This window comes from Orcinus orca, chromosome 6 (assembly GCF_937001465.1).
Source record: "Orcinus orca chromosome 6, mOrcOrc1.1, whole genome shotgun sequence".
NCBI classification, from domain to species: Eukaryota; Metazoa; Chordata; class Mammalia; order Artiodactyla; family Delphinidae; genus Orcinus; species Orcinus orca.
The window spans coordinates 61,916,047-61,938,464 of NC_064564.1; the positions used below are offsets into that span (position 1 = coordinate 61,916,047).

A 22,418-nucleotide genomic window follows, 5' to 3' on the forward strand; every position below is an offset into this window, starting at 1 on the left:
CATTTCTCATGTCTATACAGGGTAAAAGTAATATAGTAACTGCTGAGTATATCAATCAGTGAATATTAAATTACTTATTCATCTTCCTATTACATGTTTTACTTTTAATAATAATAGTATAAGTCTGTTGAAACAAGAAGAAAAAAAGGAATAAGTTGATAAATGCCTTGATGCAAAAATCAGTAGCAGCATATGGTCATGAATAAGGTATCACCATTTCAATATCTGTGTCTGTTTTAGTTCTCAGCAGTATTACCTTAGAGAAGACCTTTGCCCTGCAATAGAGAATACCATTGGTGCTTGAAAAAAGGTGCATTATTTCTGAGAAGTAGGAGAACATGATAATGGTTTAACTTTAGCATGTTTGTGACAATGGTGAGCCTAGTGTGTTGTTTTGTTTTGTTTTTTTACCCAAAACACTATTAACCTTCCCCATGGCAAATGAAAGTTTAATTTAAGAGCAAATGTTCTAAGGAATCATTACTTTCTAACTGGAGAATTCCAAAGGTGAGCTGAGAGAAAAGAAGGTTGCAGAGACACTCAGTAACCCTTATGTAATCCTGGCAGATAGAAGGTGGCATTAGTTAGATAAGGGGGAAGAAAAAGAATATTTTAACTTAGGGTTTTCAGTGCATCTTATTCCCACACTTCACACAAAACCCAACTGATTTTTAAGCGTGATGGTAAATGATACCTAGACTAATCCTGAAAGTAAGCAACATCCCATTTGTCCCAAGCCTGAAAGAAAGCTCAGTTTTCCAGTGGATCATAAATTATTCCATTGACTTGTTTTGTTAGGTTTTGTTTAGTTTTCTTATGACTGGGAATTTGTACAAGTTTAGTATTTGTCACATGCAGGTGTATATCTGTGTCATTCTCCATGACTATTCATTTACTTATTCATTCCACAGATATGTATTAAGTATGTTAGGCACTGTTATAGATGCTGAATAGGACTATTACCATAAAGAGCAGTTTTGAGAGTAGATTCTGGAGATAAGAACCATTTTTAATCTTGGTAGGACAAATGAGCATATTGAAGCTACCAAGAAGCCTTCTGAATTCTTAGAAATAATATGCAAGACTAACAATGTATTTTTTTAATGGATAAAGTTTTAATAAGACTTAATTAGATTGTGATTGTAGTCTATCAGAAATGTAGAACTCCAGAAAAATATGCTGATATTAATAAGAAAAAAAATTGAAATTCTCAGTATTGTCAATGGGATAAGATATCAAAAACTCATAAAGAACTATTTCAAGTATGCAGTGACTCAACTTGGAAGGATGCAATTTGAAATTAGTGATGTTTTGAGTAAGGATATGGTCTTTGTTCAAGAGCCATCATTACTATTACCCCACTTAAGAAGATGGAAATGTTTTCTGAGTTTATATAAAAGTGCCAGGCTGCTAACTATTATTGTTCTATGTGAAGCTACTGCCCCTTAACCAAAATGCAGGCTTATAAAAATCACAATGACAGCCACTTCAGACCTAAGTAACATTGTCATCTATCTTCACTTCTCACTCTAGGGTTGTACTAGACTGACTACAAGTGTGTAATATTTGAGAAGCCATTACCCATGTGGTCCAGTCACAGAATGATGCTCCAGTTAAAGACACAGAGCTCACTGTTGAAAAACAATTCAAAATAAACTTTTCTCTTACACACAGCATCACTACTTTATTTCCTTTCTACTTTTCTCACATATTATATTATATTATACTATATTACATATTATAGATATCCCCTCATTTCACATTTTGAAACTTACAGAAAACTATTTTCTCCAGCCCTGTCAAACATGTCCATCTTATCCTCCTGCCTTGCCCCTTTTCTAATTAAATCTCATTATAAAATCTCCAAATCATCTGTCAGGCAAGTTGGGGAAAGAAAATCTAAGTGGGAAAAGCAAGATTCCATTTAGAATAAGATGAGTAGAAAAGTTAGGAATCTTAATTTTGGTTTTGCTACATGGGATTTCAGGTCTTTGCATACTAAGACTTAGTAGAGTCTTAATCTTAAAGGAGTGTCATGGGACATTTATTCCAACTCACAAATGAGAAAACTTTTGTCATAAAGTTTAAATGATCTTCCCCTGATTAAATCATAATATTCAAGGTGCATCTGGGAAGCCATTGTCCCAGCAGTGTACTCATTTTCTGAACACTGCACCCACCATTGTCTACAGAAGAAGTCAGCAAACTTTGGCTCTTGGGCCAAATCTGGCCCACTGCCTGTTTCTGTCAATAAAGTTTTATTGGAACACAGCCACACTCATTTGTTTACCTGTTGCCTGTGACTGTTTGCACAGTACAACAGCAGAGTAGAGTAGTTGCAACAGAATATCTATATGGTTCACAAAGCCAAAATGACCATTTACAGAAGGCCCCTTTTCAAAAGTAGGCTATTTGTTAATTAGTGTGAGGTCCTTCAAGATAGGAATACCCCTCACGCACACCACCACCCCTGACATATGAACACAGTCGTATTACAGGATTCTGTCAACTCCCCTGGTAAGTCACAAATGATCTGAGAAAGGCCTGCCGTTTCCTAGGAGGTAAGGTATAGAAGTGGTATTAAATGAAAACTCCCTGAGGTCCCTTAAAATCGCTCACATTTATTTACTGTTTATCCATTTCCTGGCACTGTTCTAAATATTTCATAGTATTAACTAATTTAATATTCACACCAAACCTATCATCTATTATTAACCTTTACAGTTTAGGAAACTGATTAAGGAACTTAAGGCAATACAGCTGTGAAGTGGAAGTCAGGTTTCAAATACAGACACTGTCTCCAAAGCCCACAGGCTTAACTTCTAAATGAGTTTGCCTCCCATAAAGAGTTTTTAAAAAATTAAAAAGTAAAAAAATAAAATAAAAACCACCTTTATTTATTTTTTTTGCAAACGCTGTGAACCCAGCAAAGGTGCGTTTGGATAGCCAAGGTTGGTTTGGGGTAATCTGTGATAATGTTTGTAAAGTTCTTTTAAAGCATTTGTTCAACAAATATTTGTTGACCACCTACTGCATGGCAGACCCCACTTTATTAAGTGAAGGCAGTCCCTTCCTTGACAACACTTACAATTTAGCAAGAATTTCCTTTCTAGAACTTTCAGGCGAAGAGTAAGGGCACAAGCATCAGGACTCAAGGGCTCTAGTGGGAATGAGGTTATTATGTTCTTTTTGACGTCAGATGATTATGTTGAATGAAGAGCAGGCATATTGGTAAGATGAAAGGAATATGGACTTTAGAGCCAGAAAGTAATGAATTTCAATTTCAAACTTGAGTTTAGAGAAGTTACTTCAAACTCCCTGAGTCTCAATTTTCTTATTTTTATAATTTATAATATAAAACTTCCCAGAGTTTTTTGTAAGGATTACATAAGATCATATACGTGATGAGCTCTGATGTAATGTCAGCATCTTAGCTGGCACTCAATTAAAATTCTCTCATACTTTCCTTGAAAACTTTTATCTATGATTTCTCATATTTCAGTGCTGGCTCTGAGTTCTTCCTCCTTGAAATACCATGCACATTTCCTTATGGGAAAACATTTCCCACCAGGCATGCAGGGTTAGAATAGCTGCTGCATTTAGGAACATATCACAGTGATCCTTGTTCTTGTATTTATCTGTGGATTTATATGTGTGTCTGTATATCTACAGATCATTGAAAAATCATCAAACATGGATTATGTGTATATCTATACATTTATTATTTATGATTTATCTTTTCCTTTAGGTACATTCTAACTGTTATATTACCAACTCTTCAGGGTCAAGGACCTGAAGTCTGCTTTGGTAACTAATTAGGGCACTTTGTAAATATTTTGCACATTTGTCATAATGAAATATTTTAGGCTCTTTCAATTGAAAGGGACAGAGACTCACTAAGTTCACCTTAAATAATGGATATTTATTAGAAGACTACGGTGGAGAAATACCACAGAAATCCAGGAGCAGCTGCATAGCCAACTCAGAGATAATGGAAGTCAGGGTTTTTGTTTTTGTTTTTCTTTTGCTTTTTCAGAAATTTGCAGCTCTGATATGAGTAGGGGAAAAAATGAATTTATCTTTCTCTCTGTATATCACTTCAGCCACAATGACTGTATTTTATTATTTCTCTTCTCTCCTATGTCATAGTGTCTTTTTTTTTTTTTTTTTTTTTTTTTTAGCGGTACGCGGGCCTCTCACTCTTGTGGCCTGTGCCGTTGCGGAGCACAGGCTCCGGACGCGCAGGCTGAGCGGCCACGGCTTGCGGGCCCAGCTGCTCCGCGGCATGTGGGATCTTCCCGGACTGGGGCACGAACCCGTGTCCCCTGCATCGGCAGGCGGACTCTCAACCACTGCGTCACCAGGGAAGCCCTGTCATAGTGTCTTTATTCAGAGCTTCTGCTGCCCTGTAGTTCCTGTGTACTATCTTTCCTCAATCTCTTTTTGTTTCTGCTTTCCACCGTCAGTTTCCCCCCCCCATTGGTTCAAATTCCCCAGAGAAAGTATGTGACTGACCTAACCAATCATCCTTGTCCATATTGGACAAAGCTTTTGTTCAAAGCCACACCAGGTGCTGTTATTCAGCTCACAAATTGTCTACCTTGGGCTAGGCGCTCATCCTTAGTCATTTCAGCTGTGGGCATGGGGGTAGGGTCCTGATATACAGAATTTGGACACTTATATTTTCTAAAAACAGACTAAGGCCACTCCCTACTCCCTGGGGGTAGGGAGTGAGGACAGGAGGACTGACACTTAACTACAGGATACTCTTGGAAAGGCATTTAAGGATTTAGTATGCATTCTGGGTCTTATAATAGTTTATACAGGTCATAATAATCCAGTGGGAGAGGTAAAGGCAAATCGTTAGAGAGAGTGGCATATGAGACAGAAATCAGTCTTTAGGCTCCTAGGTTTCTTAAGAGAATCAACTTTTTTCTTTCTCTAGTAACTAGCTTGAGATGATCAATGTTTGTTGAATGTGTAATGAGCAGTATGAATTCTGGACTAAACTGAACATTTCCATGTTAAAACCACCATCATATGATGTTTCCATTATCTAGTATTCTCAGTGGATGGTATGAGCCAGCAAGAAGTTCAATATTCCATGCCCATAGATTTAGAATATTTCTGTCTTTGAGACTTCTTAAGTGGACAGTATGTGTGGAGGCCACAGTTCAGTTCACTTGATGCCATTCTGGAAGTGATCCTAATTTAAAAAGAAAACTAATGTCCCAGTTATGTCAGTCAGTTAATCTTTAATAGCATCACCTTGACACATCACCTTGACAATGTACTCAATTTCATTTTTTTTTGGCATTAAAACTATTTATTGAACTATTGTAATAGCCAAAATCTAGAAACCACCTACTCATCAGTAATGAACTGATGAGATACATTACAGTTTTACAGTCCAGAAACTCTGTAGCTGTGAAACAGAATGTGGTAAATTCAAACATGTCTTTATGAAGAGATCTCTAAGATATATTGTTATGTAAACAAAAATTAAAGGTACAAATTTAATATTGTTTGAAGGCTATATACACACACACATTTACACACACAAACACATAGCTGCATATGCAAAGGAAATTTCCGTAAGGACATAAAATATCAGTTAATAGTGATTAAATCTGAGGAGGGGAGCCGAGTTCAAAGGTGGGACCATAGCATAGTTTTAATAGATAACATTTTGGACATTTTTTTTTTAATTTTTTGAATTTTACTTTATTTTTTTAAACATCAGGTTCTTATTAGTCATCCGTTTTATACACATCAGTGCATACATGTCAATCCCAATTGCCCAATTCATCCCACCGCCACCACCACCCCCCTGCCGCTTTCCCTCCTTGGTATCCGTACATTTGTTCTCTACATCTGTGTCTCAATTTCTGCCCTGCAAACTGGTTCATCTGTACCATTTTTCTAGGTTCCACATATATGCTTTAATATACGATATTTGTTTTTCTCTTTCTGACTCACTTCACTCTGTATGACAGTCTCTAGATTCATCCACATCTCTACAAATGACCCAACTGTGTTCCGTTTTATGGCTGAGTAATATTCCATTGTATATATGTACCATATCTTCTTTATCCCTTCGTCTGTCAATGGGCATTTAGATGGCTTCCATGACCTGGCTATTGTAAATAGTGCTGCAATGAACACTGGGGTGCATGTGTCTTTTTGAATTATGGTTTTCTCTGGGAATATGCCCAGTAGTGGGATTGCTGAGTCATATGATAATTTTATTTTTAGATTTTTAAGGAACCTGCATACTGTTCTCCACAGTGGCTGTATCAATTTACATTCCTACCAACAGTGCAAGAGGGTTCCCTTTTCTCCACACCCTCTCCAGCATTTGTTTTTTTGTAGATTTTCTGATGATACCCATTCTAACTGGTGTGAGGTGATACCTCATTGTAGTTTTGATTTGCATTTCTCTAATAATTAGTGATGTTGAGCAGCTTTTCATGTGCCTCTTGGCCATCTATATGTCCTCTTTGGAGAAATGTCTACTTAGGTCTTCTGCCCATTTTTGGATTGGGTTCTTTGTTTTTTTTAATATCAAGCTGCATGAGCTGTTTATATATTTTGGAGATTAATCCTTTGTCTGTTGATTTCTTTGCAAATATTTTCTCCCATTCTGAGGGTTGTCTTTTCATATTGTTTGTAGTTTCCTTTGCTGTGCAAAAGCTTTTAAGTTTCATTAGGTCCCATTTGTTTATTTTTGTTTTTATTTCCATTACTCTAGGAGGTGGATCAAAAAAGATCTTGCTGTGATTTATGTCAAAGAGTGTTCTTCCTATGTTTTCCTCTAAGAGTTTTATAGTGTCTGGCCTTACATTTAGGTCTCTAATCCATTTTGAGTTTATTTTTCTGTATGGTGTTAGGGAGTGTCCTAATTTCATTCTTTTACATGTAGCTATCCAGTTTTCCCAGCACCACTTACTGAAGAGACTGACTTTTCTCCATTGTAGATCCTTGTCTCCTTTGCCATAGATTAGTTGACCAGAGGTGTGTGGGTTTATCTCTGGGCTTTCTATCCTGTTCCATTGATCTATGTTTCTGTTTTTGTGCCAGTGCCATATTCTCTTGATTGCTGTAGCTTTGTAGTATAGTCTGAAGTTAGGGAGTCTGATTCGTCCAGATCCGTTTTTTTTTTTTCCCTCAAGACTGCTTTGGCTATTCAGGGTCTTTTGTGTCTCCATACAATTTTTTAGATTTTTTGTTCTAATGCTGTAAAAAAAGGCCGTTGGTAATTTGATAGGGATTGTATTGAATCTGTAGATTCCTTTGGGTAGTATAGTCATTTTCACAATATTGATTCTTCCAATCCAAGAACATGGTATATCTCTCCATCTGTTGGTATCACCTTTAATTAGGTTCAACAGTGTCTTATAGTTTTCTGCATACAGGTCTTTTGTCTCCTTAAGTAGGTTTATTCCTAGGTATTTTATTCTTTTTGTTGCAGCAGTAAACGGGACTGTTTCCTTAATTTCTCTTTCACATATTTCATCATTAGTGTATAGGAATGCAAGAGATTTCTGTGCATTAATTTTGTATCCTGCTACTTTACCAGATTCATTGATTAGCTCTAGTAGTTTTCTGGTGGCATTTTTAGGATTCTCTATGTATAGTATCATGTCATCTGCAAACAGTCACAGTTCTACTTCTTTTCCAATTGTATTCCTTTTATTTCTTTTTCTTCTCTGATTGCTGTGGCTAGGACTTCCAAAAGTATGTTGAACAATAGTGGTGAGAGTGGACATCCTTGTCTTATTTCTGATCTTAGAGGAAATGCTTTCAGTTTTTCACCATTGAGTATGATGTTTGCTGTGGGTTTGTCATATAAGGCCTTTATTATGTTGAGGTAGGTCCCCTCTATGCCCACTTTCTGGAGAGTTTTTATCAATAATGGGTGTTGAATTTTTTCAAAAGCTGCTTCTGCATCTGTTGTGATGATCACATGTTTTTTTTCTTCAATTTGTTAATATGGTGTATCACATTGATTGAAATGCGTCTATTGAAGAATCCTTGCATCTCTGGGATGAATCCCACTTGATCATGGTGCATGATCCTTTTAATGTGTTGTTGGATTCTGTTTGCTAGTATTTTGTTGAGGATTTTTGCATCTATATTCATCAGTGATACTGGTCTGTAATTTTCTTTTTTTGTAGTATCTTTGTCTGGTTTTGATATCAGGGTGATGGTGGCCTCATAGAATGAGTTTGGGAGTGTTCCTTCCTCTGCAATTTTTTGGAAGACTTTGACAAGGATGGGTGTTAGCTCTTCTCTAAATGTTTGATAGAATTCACCTGTGTAGCTATCTGGTCCTGGACTTTTGTTTGTTGGAAGATTTTTAATCACAGTTTCAATTTCATTACTTGTGATTGGTATGTTCATATTTTCTATTTCTTCCTGGTTCAGTCTTGGAAGATTATACCTTTCTAAGAATTTGTCTATTTCTTCCAAGTTGTCCATTTTATTGGCATAGAGTTGCTTGTAGTAGTCTCTTAGGATGCTTTGTATTTCTGCGGTGTCTGTTGTAACTTCTTCTTTTTCATTTCTAATTTTATTGATTTGAATGCTCTCCCTCTTTTTCTTGATGTGTCTGGCTAATGGTTTATCAATTTTGTTTATCTTCTCAAAGAACCAGCTTTTAGTTTTATTGATCTTTGCTCTTGTTTTCTTTGTTCCTATTTCATTTATTTCTGCTCTGATCTTTATGATTTCTTTCCTTCTGCTAACTTTGGATTTTGTTTTTCTTTCTCTAGGTCTTTTAAGTGTAAGGTTAGATTGTTTATTTGAGATTTTTCTATTTCTTGAGGTAGGCTTTTATAGGTATAAACTTCCCTCTTAGAACTGCTTTTGCTGCATCCCTTCCTCATGTTTTCATTGTCATTTGTCTCTAGGTATTTTTTGATTTCCTCTTCGGTTTCTTCAGTGATTTCTTGGTTATTTAATAACGTATTGCTTAGCATACATGTGTTTGTGTTTTTTACATTTTTTCCCTGTAATTTATTTCTAATCTCATAGCGTTGTGGTCAGAAAAGATGCTTGATATGCTTTCAATTTTCTGAAATTTACTGAGGCTTGATTTGTGACCCAAGATGTAATCTATCCTGGAGAATGTTGCGTGTGCACTTTAGCAGAAAGTGTAATGTGCTGTTTTTGGATGGAATGTCCTATAAATGTCAATTAAATCTATCTGGTCTATTGTGTCATTTAAAGCTTGTATTTCCTTATTAATTTTCTGTTTGGATGATCTGTCCATTGGTGTAAGTGAGGTGTTAAAGTCTCCCACTATTATTGTGTTACTGTCGATATCCTCTTTTATAGCTGATAGCAGTTTCCTTATGTATTGAGGTGCTCCTCTGTTGGGTGCGTAAATATTTAAAATTGTTATTTCTTCTTCCTGGATTGATCCCTTGATCATTATGTAGTGTCCTTCCTTGTCTCTTGTAACACATCTTTATTTTAAAGTCTATTTTATCTGATATGAGTATTGCTACTCCAGCTTTCTTTTGATTTCCATTTGCATGGAATATGTTTTCCCATCCCCTCACTTTCAGTCTGTATGTGTCCCTATGTCTGAAGTGGGTCTCTTGTAGACAGCATATATATGGGTCCTGTTTTTGTATCCATTCAGTGAGCCTGTGTCTTTTGGTTGAAGCATTTAATCCATTCACGTTTAAGGTAATCATTGATATGTATGTTCCTATGACCATTTTCTTAATTGTTTTGGGTTTGTTTTTGTAGGTCCTTTTCTTCTCTTGTGTTTCCCACTTGGAGAAGTTCCTTTAGCATTTGTTGTAGAGCTGGTTTGATGGTGCAGAATTCTCTTAGCTTTTGCTTGTGTGTAAAGCTTTGGATTTCTCCATCAAATCTGAATGAGATCCTTGCCAGTTAGAGTAATCTTTGTTGTAGGTTCTTCCATTTCATCACTTTAAGTATATCATGCCACTCCCTTCTGGCTTGTAGAGTTTCTGCTGAGAAATCAGCTGTTAACCTCTGGGAGTTCCCTTGTATGTTATTTGTCGTTTTTCCCTTGCTGCTTTCAATAATTTTTCTTTGTCTTTAATTTTTACCAATTTTATTACTATATGTCTCGGCATGTTTCTCCTTGGGTTTATCCTATCTGGGACTCTCTGCGCTTCTTGGACTTGGGTGGCTATTTCCTTTCCAATGTTAGGGAAGTTTTCAACTATAATCTCTTCAAATATTTTCTCGGGTCCTTTCTCTCTCTCTTCTCCTTCTGGGAACCCTATAATGCAAATATTGTTTTATTTATTGTTGTCCCAGAGGTCTCTTAGGCTGTCTTCATTTCTTTTCATTCTTTTTTCTTTATTCTGTTCTGCAGCAGTGAATTCCACCATTCTGTCCTCCTGGTCAGTTATCCATTCTTCTGCCTCACGTATTCTGCTATTGATTCCTTCTAGTGTAGTTTTCATTTCAGTTATTGTGTTGTTCATCTCTGTTTAATTCTTCTAGATCCTTGTTTAACATTCCTTGCATCTTCTCTATCTTTGCCTCCATTTTCTTTCCGAGGTCCTGGATCATCTTCACTGTCATTATTCTGAATTCCTTTTCTGGATGGTTGTCTATCTCCACTTCATTTAGTTGTTTTTCTGGGGTTTTATCTTGTTCCTTCATCTGGCACATAGCCCTCTGCCTTTTCATCTTGTCTATCTTTCTGTGAATGTAGTTTTTGTTCCACAGAGTGCAGGATTGTAGTTCTTCTTGTTTCTGCTGTCTGCCCTCTGGTGGATGAGGCTATCTAAGAGCCTTGTTCAAGTTTGCTGATGGGAGTGACTGGTGGTGGGTAGAGCTGTCTGTTGCTTTGGTGGGCAGAGCTTATTAAAACTTTAATCCACTTGTCTGCTGATGGGTGGGCCTGGGTTCCCTCCCTGTTGGTTGTTTGGCCTGAGGCGACCCAACACTGGAGCCTTCCTGGGCTCTTTGGTGGAGCTAATTGTGGACTCTGGGAGGGCTCACACCAAGGAGTACAGCCCAGAACTTCTGCTCCCAGTGTCCTTGTCCTCACGTTGTGACACAGCCACCCCTGCCTCTCCAGGATACCCTCCAACACTAGCAGGTAGGTCTGGTTCAGTCTCCTATGGGATCACTGCCCCTTCCCCTGGGTCCTGATGTGCACACTACTTTGTGTATGCCCTCCAAGAGTGGAGTCTCTTTTTCCACCAGTCCTGTCGAAGTTCTGCAGTTAATTCCCAGTAGGCTTCAAAGTCTGATTCTCTAGGAGTTCCTCCTCCTATTGCCAGAGCCCCAGGTTGGGAAGCCTGACGTGGGGCTCAGAACCTTCACTCCAGTGGGTGGACTTCTGTGGTATAAGTGTTCTCCAGTTTGTGAGTCACCCACCCAGCAGTTACGGGATTTGATTTTATTGTGATTGTGCCCCTCCTACCATCTGATTGTGGCTTCTCCTTTGTCTTTGGATGTTGGGTATCTTTTTTGGTGAATTCCAGTGTCTTCCTGTCGATGATTGTTCAGCAGTTAGTTGTGATTCTGGTGTTCTTGCAAGAGGGAGTGATAGCACATCCTTCTATTCCACCATCTTGAACCAATCTCTCAATTTCTTATATAAGAGCATACTACCATGTGTTCACTGCATTCATATTTGCTTTTGTAAGACTAGCCCAAAATGTTTCCTTTGGTCTAGAAAAACAAACCCACTAGCATCTGCTAAAAAGTGAGCAGCTTATAGTTGGAATCAAGTAACTGACAGTCCTTACTGAGAGCAATTTTGGCCTGAGCAGAAGACCTTCCTATGTTCAAGATGTTTACGCTGGTTTAGAACTTGGGAATATCTGGTAGCCCACAGTACATGAAATATTTAAAACTTTGAGGCTTAACATTTTATGGCAGTGCAGGAAAGAGATACATTTGACCTTCAATCCTTGTGTATGGCAATGAGGCAGCAAACAGACAATTAAGGAGAAAAATCTGAAGGCCAAGTGTCAAAAATGAGAGTGTTAACCCTGAGTTCTGACATTTTAAAAATGTCCTTGGCTCACATTGAAGTGCAAGTGCTAATGTGGTCATTTATTTGTCTATTTCTAAGGAAAAAAAGCCCTGAGATTTCTAAAATGTTTAGAAATGGATCTTATTCTTCCTAAAAAAATAACAACAAGCTGTTATTTTCAAACTAAGGGTCAAAACTAAGAAGTATCCATTAGTACTCACCAAAGCTTACACATGCATAGTGCATGTCTCAAAGTGAGAATTAGCACACTATATTTTTACTTTGCTAATATTTCTCTGCGATATAGGAAATAATCATGTAAAATATTTGCACTTACTGGCAAGAGTACGGTATTTATTCTAGGAATCCTAACTATGTGGTTATAAAATAGTTTAAAAGATTATGTGTACGTGTTTCCACCTTTTTTTCTCAGTCTTGATCATTGGCACAGTGCCATTATAGTAGGAGAAAGTCCCTTTAGACTAAGTGTTGATCAAATAATCACTAAGTATATATTTCTTAAGAGGATAAGCAGCCAGAAAAATTTTTGTTTTCTAATTAAATAACTATAAATTGTAGAATCATACACTTTAATCAATACCCCCTTTTTGTGCTTAACTATGCAGTAAAAAGGAAAGAAAGTTTAAAAAAACATTGTTTTCATAGAAAACATAACCTTCCCCTGTAGGTGCAGAAATGGTTGGTTAAAAGTATACTACATCCTATAGTCTTAAAAAAATATAAGATAGTAGCTAAGAAATGTATAAGCTTTAAAGAAAGTACAGTGTTGATATTTAGAAAGATGCAGTGTTGTTGTTTTTTTTTTTTTTTTTGGATGGCTCTTTTGATGAGAGATCAAAACAATTATCCTTAAGCTATGGTGCTATCTACTCTTCCTCTTTCATCGAGTGGCCTTCTTCAAAGCCTTGCCTGCTTTTGCTGTACTGTGTGTCATTTGAAGTCCACTTTTACTACCATTGTTAGGGACAAAGGCTGACACATTACCTCTGGTTAAAAATAACACTCTCAAATCCTCTTCATTTGCAGTCCTTGAAATGTTCTAGATGTTATACACATTGACTTTGGTTCCCAGAAATATGTGTCACTGGGAACACTTTTTTATAAAGCAATGTGGTACACCAGCACTTAAAACATAATACATCAACACTTAACCTGAAGAGGCGTAGAGCTTTGTGGTTAAGTGGGAGTTTTTGATGTTAGACTGCAGGAGTCTGATGCCAGCTCTACTGCTTAGTGCTGTGTAACCTTGGGAAGTTACCTAACCCCATCTATGTCTTATTTTACTGATCTCAAACAAGGGAATAATACAATGATAGTATATCCTTTCTAGAGATGTGAAGTGTCTATTCAAGTAAAGCAGTTCAAACAGCATGTGGCATAGAGTAGCAAGCTATATTTGCAAAGAACTTAGTATTCATGTATAGCTTTTCTTCACTTTGTTGAGCATAATTTTACATTAATTTTGCATGTATTTTAAAGGGTTTTTTAAAAAAAAATATTCCAGACTAAAGTGACCACATGGTATATTGGAGAGGAAAATCTGGACTGTAGATCAAAGATTTTTAAAATCTGTCATTCATGTCTTATACCTTATGTGAATTTGGCCAAGTTATATCAACTCTCTTGATATCTGTTTCTGTTCTTTAAAGTAAGAGTCATAAATTGAGAAATAAGTGATACTACGTACTCAGGGGTCTAGCCCAGTAAGAGATTCTCAATGGCTAATAACTACAGATTACGATTTGGCCAAGTTAGATTAAATCCAGAATTGTACATGTCTGTTTTACACAATATGCCACTAGTTCAGAATTTAGAGTGTTCAAGAAGTCTTTGATCATTTAATATTGCATTTGTAGCTTTACCTAGCACACTGGTTCCACTTAAATATTAAACTTCAGTAGAGACCCTTGCCCAGGAATACATCATTGCCATTGTATTAATCTGATAAACTAATGAACTGGATGAAATCCCACCTCTCCCCCAATTTCCCTCTGTCTGTGACTGTAACAAACGGGCTGAATTTTGCTGTGAGGTAATCGGATTCTCCCTAAAGTACATACATACTATAATGCTCCATGTCCAGATTCCCTCAATGAAGTGTTTCCCTCAGCTATCTAGAGCTGCCAAAGGTTATGTCCCCTACCAGGGGAGACATGACCAATAACTGGCTGATGTAGGGATCCAAAGGCCTTGCTTCCTGCCCCAATTTGGGGCAACTCTGAAGGGCCACACTAGCACCAGAGTTCATTGTAGTATTAGCTGAGTCATCTCATATAATCCTAGTGTAGAGAGCTTCTCCTTCTGCCCAGTTTGCCTTCCACCTTCCTTGTGTGTGTATTTCCTGGGAACATTCCACAATAAACCTTCTGCCCACAACTCTCTGACAAGAGACTGCTTCCAGAGAACACAGTCCAAGGCCTCCCCTAGTTTGAAAAGTTGTAGAGTAGTAAATCATGGACCAAATATCTTTTCTTATCTATCGTGGCACAGCACGCAATGGCTGAATTAAAAGTGGAAGTTGTTCAGGCTTTTAAAAGCCGGAGCATACATCATAGCAAACCTAGGAAACTATACCCACATTCAACAGCAATTATTTACTGTAACATTTGGGGAAAGAAATGTTATATGAAATTATTTAACTATGTATAATTAATATAAGTTGTGATTGGCTATGATTTTTTTGACATTCTGCAGACTTGGAAAATCTTGCAAAGTGGGAAAACTTTGCCCACAAAACTCTTTGCAAGTGTAATAAAACTTTTATGAATACTAAATTTAGTAATTAATGAAGTTGACATAATATTATGTTATACAGACATTTAATTAAACGTTTATTCATTTTGATTTTGTAGTTTTCTTTTTTGTTTTTCTATAGTCATTACATTTAATTATGAAGACTCAAATTTTGTATGATGATCTTTGAAAAATTTCATAGGCCATTGAAAATTTCAAGGCCCTTGAATATATCTGAACAGAAATCTAGTATACATTTCTAAAGGCAAAATGTAAAATTTTCTCTTTTCCTATTAACTCTTCTTTCTAAGTTAAAGCAGGTGGGCATATCCTCCACAGCTTGCTTCAGAGCTCATTCAAGCTTGAGAGAAAAGAAAAAAAGACACAGGGCTTGGTGCAGGGGCATACCATGTGAACACATCACTAACTCATGTTAAGCTAGGGTCATTCTCTTTCATGTTTCCAAGGGACTTTCCCATTTCCTTCAGCTTCATCTTGTGTATATAGCCATATCTATGGCCAATTACATGTGGCTACTCCAATGAAGTGATATTTCACATGGCTCCCCAACTATGGCTTGTTAAAGTAGAGCATAGATACACACGTCTATTCACAAATCTTTGTGTGACACTGTCTTCTATTAGTCTCAGAAAACTTGCTCTTTAAACCAGTTGTTTTGAACCCCTATAAACACATAGAGAAAAAGATTAGACTCTCTGTGTGTGTGTGTGTGTATGTGTGTGTATTTAATCAAGAGCAGCCAACCAACCTCTTATATTCAATTTGCTCAATCATAAGATTACCAAAGTCAACAATGGAAAAGACTTAGTATGTTAGGAAATTAGGTCCATCAAATTAGCAACAGAGAGCTTCCCTGGTGGTGCAGTGGTTAAGAGTCCGCCTGCCGATGCAGGGGACGTGGGTTCGTGCCCCGGTCCGGGAAGATCCCACATGCCGCGGAGCAGCTGGGCCCGCAAGCCGTGGCCGCTGAGCCTGCGCGTCCGGAGCCTGTGCTCCGCAACGGGAGAGGCCACAACAGTGAGAGGCCCGCGTACCGTAAAAAAAAAAAAAAAAAAAAAAATTAGCAACAGATACGTCTTTTGCAAAGATTTTTTCCAAGGCTGTGGCCTGTCTTCTAATTCTCTTGATATTGTCCTTCACAGAGAAGTTTTTAAATTTAATGAAGTCCAGCTCATCAATTAATATTTTCATGGATCATGCCTTTGGCATTGTATCTAAAAAAAACCATCATGCCCAAGGTCATCTAGGGTTTCTCCTATGTGATTTTCTAGGAGTGTTATATCTTTGCATTTTGTTTTAGGTCTGTGATCCAGGTTGAGATAATTTTTGTAAATGGTATAACATCTATGTCTAGATCCACTTTTTTTGCATGTGGATGTTCAGTTGTTCCAGCACTATTTGTTAAAGACTCTATCTTTGCTCCATTGAGTATCTTTCTTATGTCCTCCTTTCCCATAAAATATCCATTTTCTGGTTCAGTCTTTGTATAAAAAATGTTTGGAGGGCTTCCCTGGTGGCGCAGTGGTTGAGAGTCCGCCTGCCGATGCAGGGGACACGGGTGCGTGCCCCGGTCTGGGAGGATCCCACATGCCGCGGAGCGGCCATGAGCCATGAGCCATGAGCCATGGCCGTTGAGCCTGCGTGTCCGGAGCCTGTGCTCCGCAACGGGAGAGGCCACAACAGTGAGAGGCCCGTCTACCGCAAAAAGAAAAAAGAAAAAAAAAAAAAAAAAAAAAGTTTGGAGACTGAGCAAAGCAAAAAGTGACTCCAGTAGTCTAACATAGTGTTTGAAAGTTTGAGCTCAGTAACCTAAGACCACTTCAGGAAAGTTACTTAAGCCTTCACAGCCTAAGATTCCTAAGATCTGTAAAATGGAGATAATCATGTTAACATAAATCTTAGGGCTGTAGTGAAGATTCAGTGATGTAATATACATTGAGTATATAGAATAGTGCTTGGCACATAGGAGGTACCAGGTAAATGAAGAGTTTTTTTTTTTTTTTTTGCGTTATGTGGGCCTCTCACTATTGTGGCCTCTCCCGTTGCGGAGCACAGGCTCTGGACGCGCAGGCTTAGCGTCCATGGCTCACGGGCCCAGCCGCTCCGCAGCATGTGGGATCTTCCCGGACCGGGGCACGAACCTGTGTCCCCTGCATCGGCAGGCGGACTCTCAACCACTGCGCCACCAGGGAAGCTCCGAAGAGATGTTTTTATAGGAGTATAATTAATGGGATATAAAAAGACAGTTTATATACTTCCAGTTCACTCCTTAAGAAAAGCCCCTTAATCCAGAAAGATAATAAGGAGGCTGAAAGGAGTAGCAGAGGATGCCTTATGTTCTGTCCAGTGGTTTTTAAAACTTTTCCTTATTAACAGTAGCTTCCAAATGACAATCTATAGTCTGGTTCTAGTCTGTGACAGTGTTATGTCTGTTCCAGTCTAAGGTAAATGGGAAAGTTAAAGAGTGAGTGAGTGTGAGTTTGAGAGTGTATGTGCATGTGGGTGTGTGTATATGGGGGTGTGTGTTATGTCTACATAAGTAGCAAACCCTCCTTTCTTGGGAAAGTCTCTCCTTTATTCTGAGAGCATATCCATAGTAAACTGTATGGTGTTATAGCTTATTTTTTAATGATAAAATGATTAGATACTAGTTGATGTTTTTTAAATGGCATTATGTTGAAAAATTAAAGGTTGGCAACACTATGTCTATCCCCAAAACATATTCTTAAATTATCCTAGTTTATGAAATCCCATGTCTGGGAACCACTGCCTGAGGAGACAATCACTTCCTAGTATGGCCAGAGTTCTGAGGTAACTGTGCAGCACAGTTGGGGAAGAGCTGTGATGTGGGAAACAAGTCTACAAAGCAGTGGACAATTTCTATGTGTTACACACAAGCAGGTTAAAAACATAGTTTACTCTCAAATCAAAGAAGGAAAGGCTCTAGCTTCAAAGCACATTCGTCTACTATAGCACAGTCACAAATTACCACAAACTTAGCAGCTTAAAATAAGACACACTTATTATCTCACAGTTTCTGTGGGTCACAAGTCCAAGTTTAGCTTGGCTGGGTCCCTTCTTCGAGATTTTACAAGATTGCAATCAAAGTATTGGCTTTGTGTTTTCATCTGTAGGTGTAACGGGAAGAATTTTCTTCAGTTTCATTCAGATTCTTGTCAGAATTCTTTTTTTTTTTTTTTTCGTCTGTGCGACTGAACACCCTTACTTATTGCTTGTTATAGGCTAGAGAACAACCTCTGATGCTCGAGACCATCTGTAGTTCACAGGTGCTGCCCGAGTGTCTTGCCAACTTGTGCTTCCTCAGCATGACTATTTGCTTCATCATGCCTGCTAGGAAATTCTCTCTTATTTAGCGTCTAACTCAGGGAGGGTCTACTCCCTCTTTTAAGGGCTTTTGCCTGGTTGTCAGGCCTATCAGGAAAATCTCCCTTTTGATTAACTCAAAATAAGCAGATTTGGAACCTAAGTTACATATCTGTAATATCTCTTCACCTCTGCCATAATCCAGTGGTCCCCAACCTTTTTGGCAGCGGGGACCGGTTTCGTGGAAGACAATTTTTCAATGGATGGGGTGGGGTGGGGCATAGTTCAGGCGGTAATGGGAGCCATGGGAAGCGGCAGAAGAAGCTTCGCTCACTCGCTCGCTGCTCACCTCCTGCTGTGCAGCCTGGTTCCTAACAGGCCGTGGGCTGGTATTGGTCTGCCGCCTGGGGGTTGGGGACCCCTGCCATAGTCTACAGATGAGAAGCAAGCCACGTCTTGTGTACACTTAGGAGTAGAGGGTCATACAGGGTGTGAACAGACGGGATGAGAGGAGATAGGAAAAAGCCGTGGGAGCCACTCTAGTGTCTGCCCCCCACAGAAAGGATTAAATATGTGTTCCCAGTCTTTTTAAAGGACCATTATTGGTGTGGGAGAGCAAGCAGCAGTACTAAGGTACTCAGATTTCTAGCCTTAGTTCCACCACTTATTAGCTGGTTAAACTGGACTGGTTGCTTGGCACATTAAGAATTTCACTTCCAAAATAAACATAAATACAAATCTTGAAGTAAGAAAGTCTTGAAGTTTCCATAGAGTGCCGAAACGCAACGACTGTAGGATCTTAAACTGAGGTTCAGTCAGACAGTAAGAGCAGGCGTGTGTCCCTGTGACTGAAATTCCCAAAGAATAAGTAAAAAGTCTGTTGCTTTTATTTGTTTTTTAAAGAGATTGAAACTAATCAAGAAAAACTGTATAGAGCAAGATGGGTTCTGGTTCCTTTTTAAAATATACTAAATGGAATTTACCCTCAACTTTTAACTTCTTGAATTTTAGGGCCTTTTGAATTTGGATTAAGTTGACTGGATCAACCTGAAATTTTTAAATCATTTGGATCGATATGGATAGCTATACTCAAAGAAAACTAAGAATAGGAACGTATAATAATGTATTGCAACAGTATTTCCATACCTCTATGAAAGAACGAGAGGAAAATAGTATATTATTTCTTGTGGCAGTACAGGACCCCTTATGTAAAACTAGCTTTATGAAAATCACCTTGATTTTTTCTTTGACAAGTTGGCATCTTGAATTGCAAAAATAGCTTCACCAACCCCTGTGTAAATCTAGATAATCAAGTGAAGCCAAGGCAGATTCTGGCTAATTTAAGTCAAGATTTCCTTGTGAATAAATAAAATGCTGAGAATTATGCAATTCAGCTGGTCTCTTAAGCTCTCCTGGTACTTGAAATACATGACTGATTCCTCAAGGACTTTGTCCATGGAAGAAATAACTACAGAAAGATTTTATAATAAAATGTTGATTTACTTAAAACTGTATTCCCTGGCAGACAATTGGGAGAAAAGCTTTTTTTTTTTTTAATTTAATTTAATTTTAGGGATTCTTTTTATCCAATGGTGAAATAACAAGCTACCGATGATCCTCAAGCTGATATTACACAATAGCCGGGTGATTGAATTCTGTCACTGCTGGAGTGGACTCATTTTTATACTGCTTCTCTTTCAGTGCTGCCAGGATCAGTTGCGGATAATACCTGAGGTTTCTATATTAAATTAAGAGGTGTACACATTTCTTTCATCTTCACATTCTAACACTGTCTTTGTAAACTCATTTCATGGTAGTCAAGTTTAGGAGGTGCTTAGGAGCTTAGGCCGCGCAGGCTCAGCGGCCATGGCTCACGGGCCCAGCCGCTCCGCGGCATGTGGGACTTTCCCGTACTGGGGCACGAACCCGTGTCCCCCTCATCGGCAGGCGGACTCTCAACCACTGCACCACCAGGGAAGCCCTAAAGGCATATTCTTAATTTATTGTTTTAAGTAGGTGCTTTCTATTTTCCTTTTATATATGAAATCCTATTATAAAACTAGAAATAATAAAGTTATTTTTCTGTCTCCTGAAACTATTAAAATTATACCAATAGCTTTCCATAAAGAAATTTATTGTAAATTGCAAGATAAAGATGAAGAAGAGTTTAACTGAGTATCCCATGAATAAAAAGTAAAAAGTGATACCAAATCAGTTATTAAAATACTGGATGATAGTGAATGTGAGAAGTTTTAAAACAAAACCAAGGATCATTCAAACATTGCTGGTGAGAATGTAAAATGGCACAGCCTCTCAAGAAAATAACAATTTCTTATAAGACTAAACACACAATCGGAATACAATCCAGCAATTGCACTCACGGGCATTTATTCCAGGGAAATGAAAACTTATAGTTCACATAAAAGCCTGTGCAGGAATTTTCATAGAAGCTTTATTCATGATAAAGCTAGAAGCAATCTAGATGTCCTTCAACAGGTTAATTGTAAACAAACAGTGATATACCCATACCATGAACTAGTATGCAGCAATGAAAAGCAACAAATCATTGATATACTCAACAACTTGGATGAATCTTGAGAGAATTATGCCAAGTGAAGAAACACAATCCCAAAGGTTACATTGAATCCATTTATATAAGATTATTGAAATGAAAAACTATAGAGGTGAAAAGCAGAATAGTAGTTCTAGGGACAGGTAGCTGGGCAGCTGGGGAGGAGGGAGATGAATGTGGTTATAAAAGGGCAACATGGGCTTCCCTGGTGGCTCAGTGGTTGGGAGTCCACCTGCCGATGCAGGGGACACTGGTTCGTGCCCTGGTCCGGGAGGATCCCACGTGCCGCGGAGCAGCTGGGCCCATGAGCCATGGCCGCTGGCCCTGCGTGTCCGGAGCCTGTGCTCCGCGACAGGAGAGGCCGCAACAGTGAGAGGCACTCATACTGCAAAAAAAAAAAAAAAAAAAGGGCAACATGAGGGATCTGTGAGTGATGGAAAAGTTCTGTATCTGCACTCTAGTGATGAATACAAAAACCTACACATGTGATAAAATTGTGTAAAACTAAACACACACACACACCCCCACACACACAAAAGTAAAAGTAAAACTGGGAAAATCTAAATGAGATCAGCAGATTGCATCACTGGCAATATCTGGTTGTGATATACTACAGGTCTTCAAGGTGTTAGATTGAGGGAATCTGAGGAAAGGTTACATAAATCTCTCTGTATTATTTCTTACAACTGTATGTTAACCTACATTTTTATAAAATAAAAAGCTTAGTTTAAAAAACCCAAATATGTTTTCAGCAAATAACCAAAGGACTAATTGAAAAAGTCCTTGAAAACTTGAAGTAAATATATATAAATATATATATTTTAAATGCAAAGACCAAACACATTTGTAATTCCACAATATTTAACATATATCATTATGTTACAATTACGTTACTATAAATATTTTTAAATATTTATATTTTAAAATTGCTCCAGAAGCGAAAAGAGTATTACATACACAGGTCCCACTCTGGCCCCCTCAACTCCTAGGCAATTTTCCCTAATCACTGTGTTCTAGAAACAATATATCTTTATATATATATTATATATATATTTTATATATATATATTATATATATAATATACATATATGATAAGTACCTACCAAGAAGGAAAAAAGGTGAAAAGCATTGCAGGAAAAAATACACTCTAATAAAACTCATAGATAGTTCATACCTAAGGAACATTGTATACTATTTGATACACACAACATGAAAAATAAGCAAAATGAAAAGGTGGCCAGGGACTCAGAGGAGAAGAAACATAAAAACACAACAAATTCAAACATAAGCAGTAATGTTTTAAAAACTTAGTCATAATATTATACAAATACATGCAAAAATATAGTTGGAACTCCTTTTAGTGTTATGATAGGTTGTGATGATGATTACCATGGAATAATTTACTTTTCATTGGAAATTAGACTTTTGAAAGAGAAGTATGATTCCTTGTTTTCTTTACAAGAGTAAACTAAAGTAATGTCAAAGCTTTGTGAATTACCAGGACACACTCCTTAATTCTGGAATCAATGGCTCTTTAGTATTATTCATATCTAAATTATGCATATGAAGGAATAGGTATCCTTAATACATAATAAATTACTCTAAATTGATTCATTAGCCTGATTAATAGTTTCTCGATGTTATATGAAATATCTTACTTAGTTGATAATTAAAATCGTTTCTTTAATAAAAGTCAGTAAAGATTAAATCTGAGCACAGACTTTGGGTATATTTAAGTGAGTTTGTGTGGATGCATGGAATTTAAGT

General features: G+C 37.7%; 1 protein-coding gene across 23 annotated transcripts in view; it reads left to right on the forward strand.

Annotated features, from left to right (window-relative positions):
* PTPRD (protein tyrosine phosphatase receptor type D) overlaps positions 1–22,418 on the forward strand; it is a 2,143,853-nt gene that overhangs the window by 1,400,081 nt on the left and 721,354 nt on the right. The window lies entirely within an intron of this gene.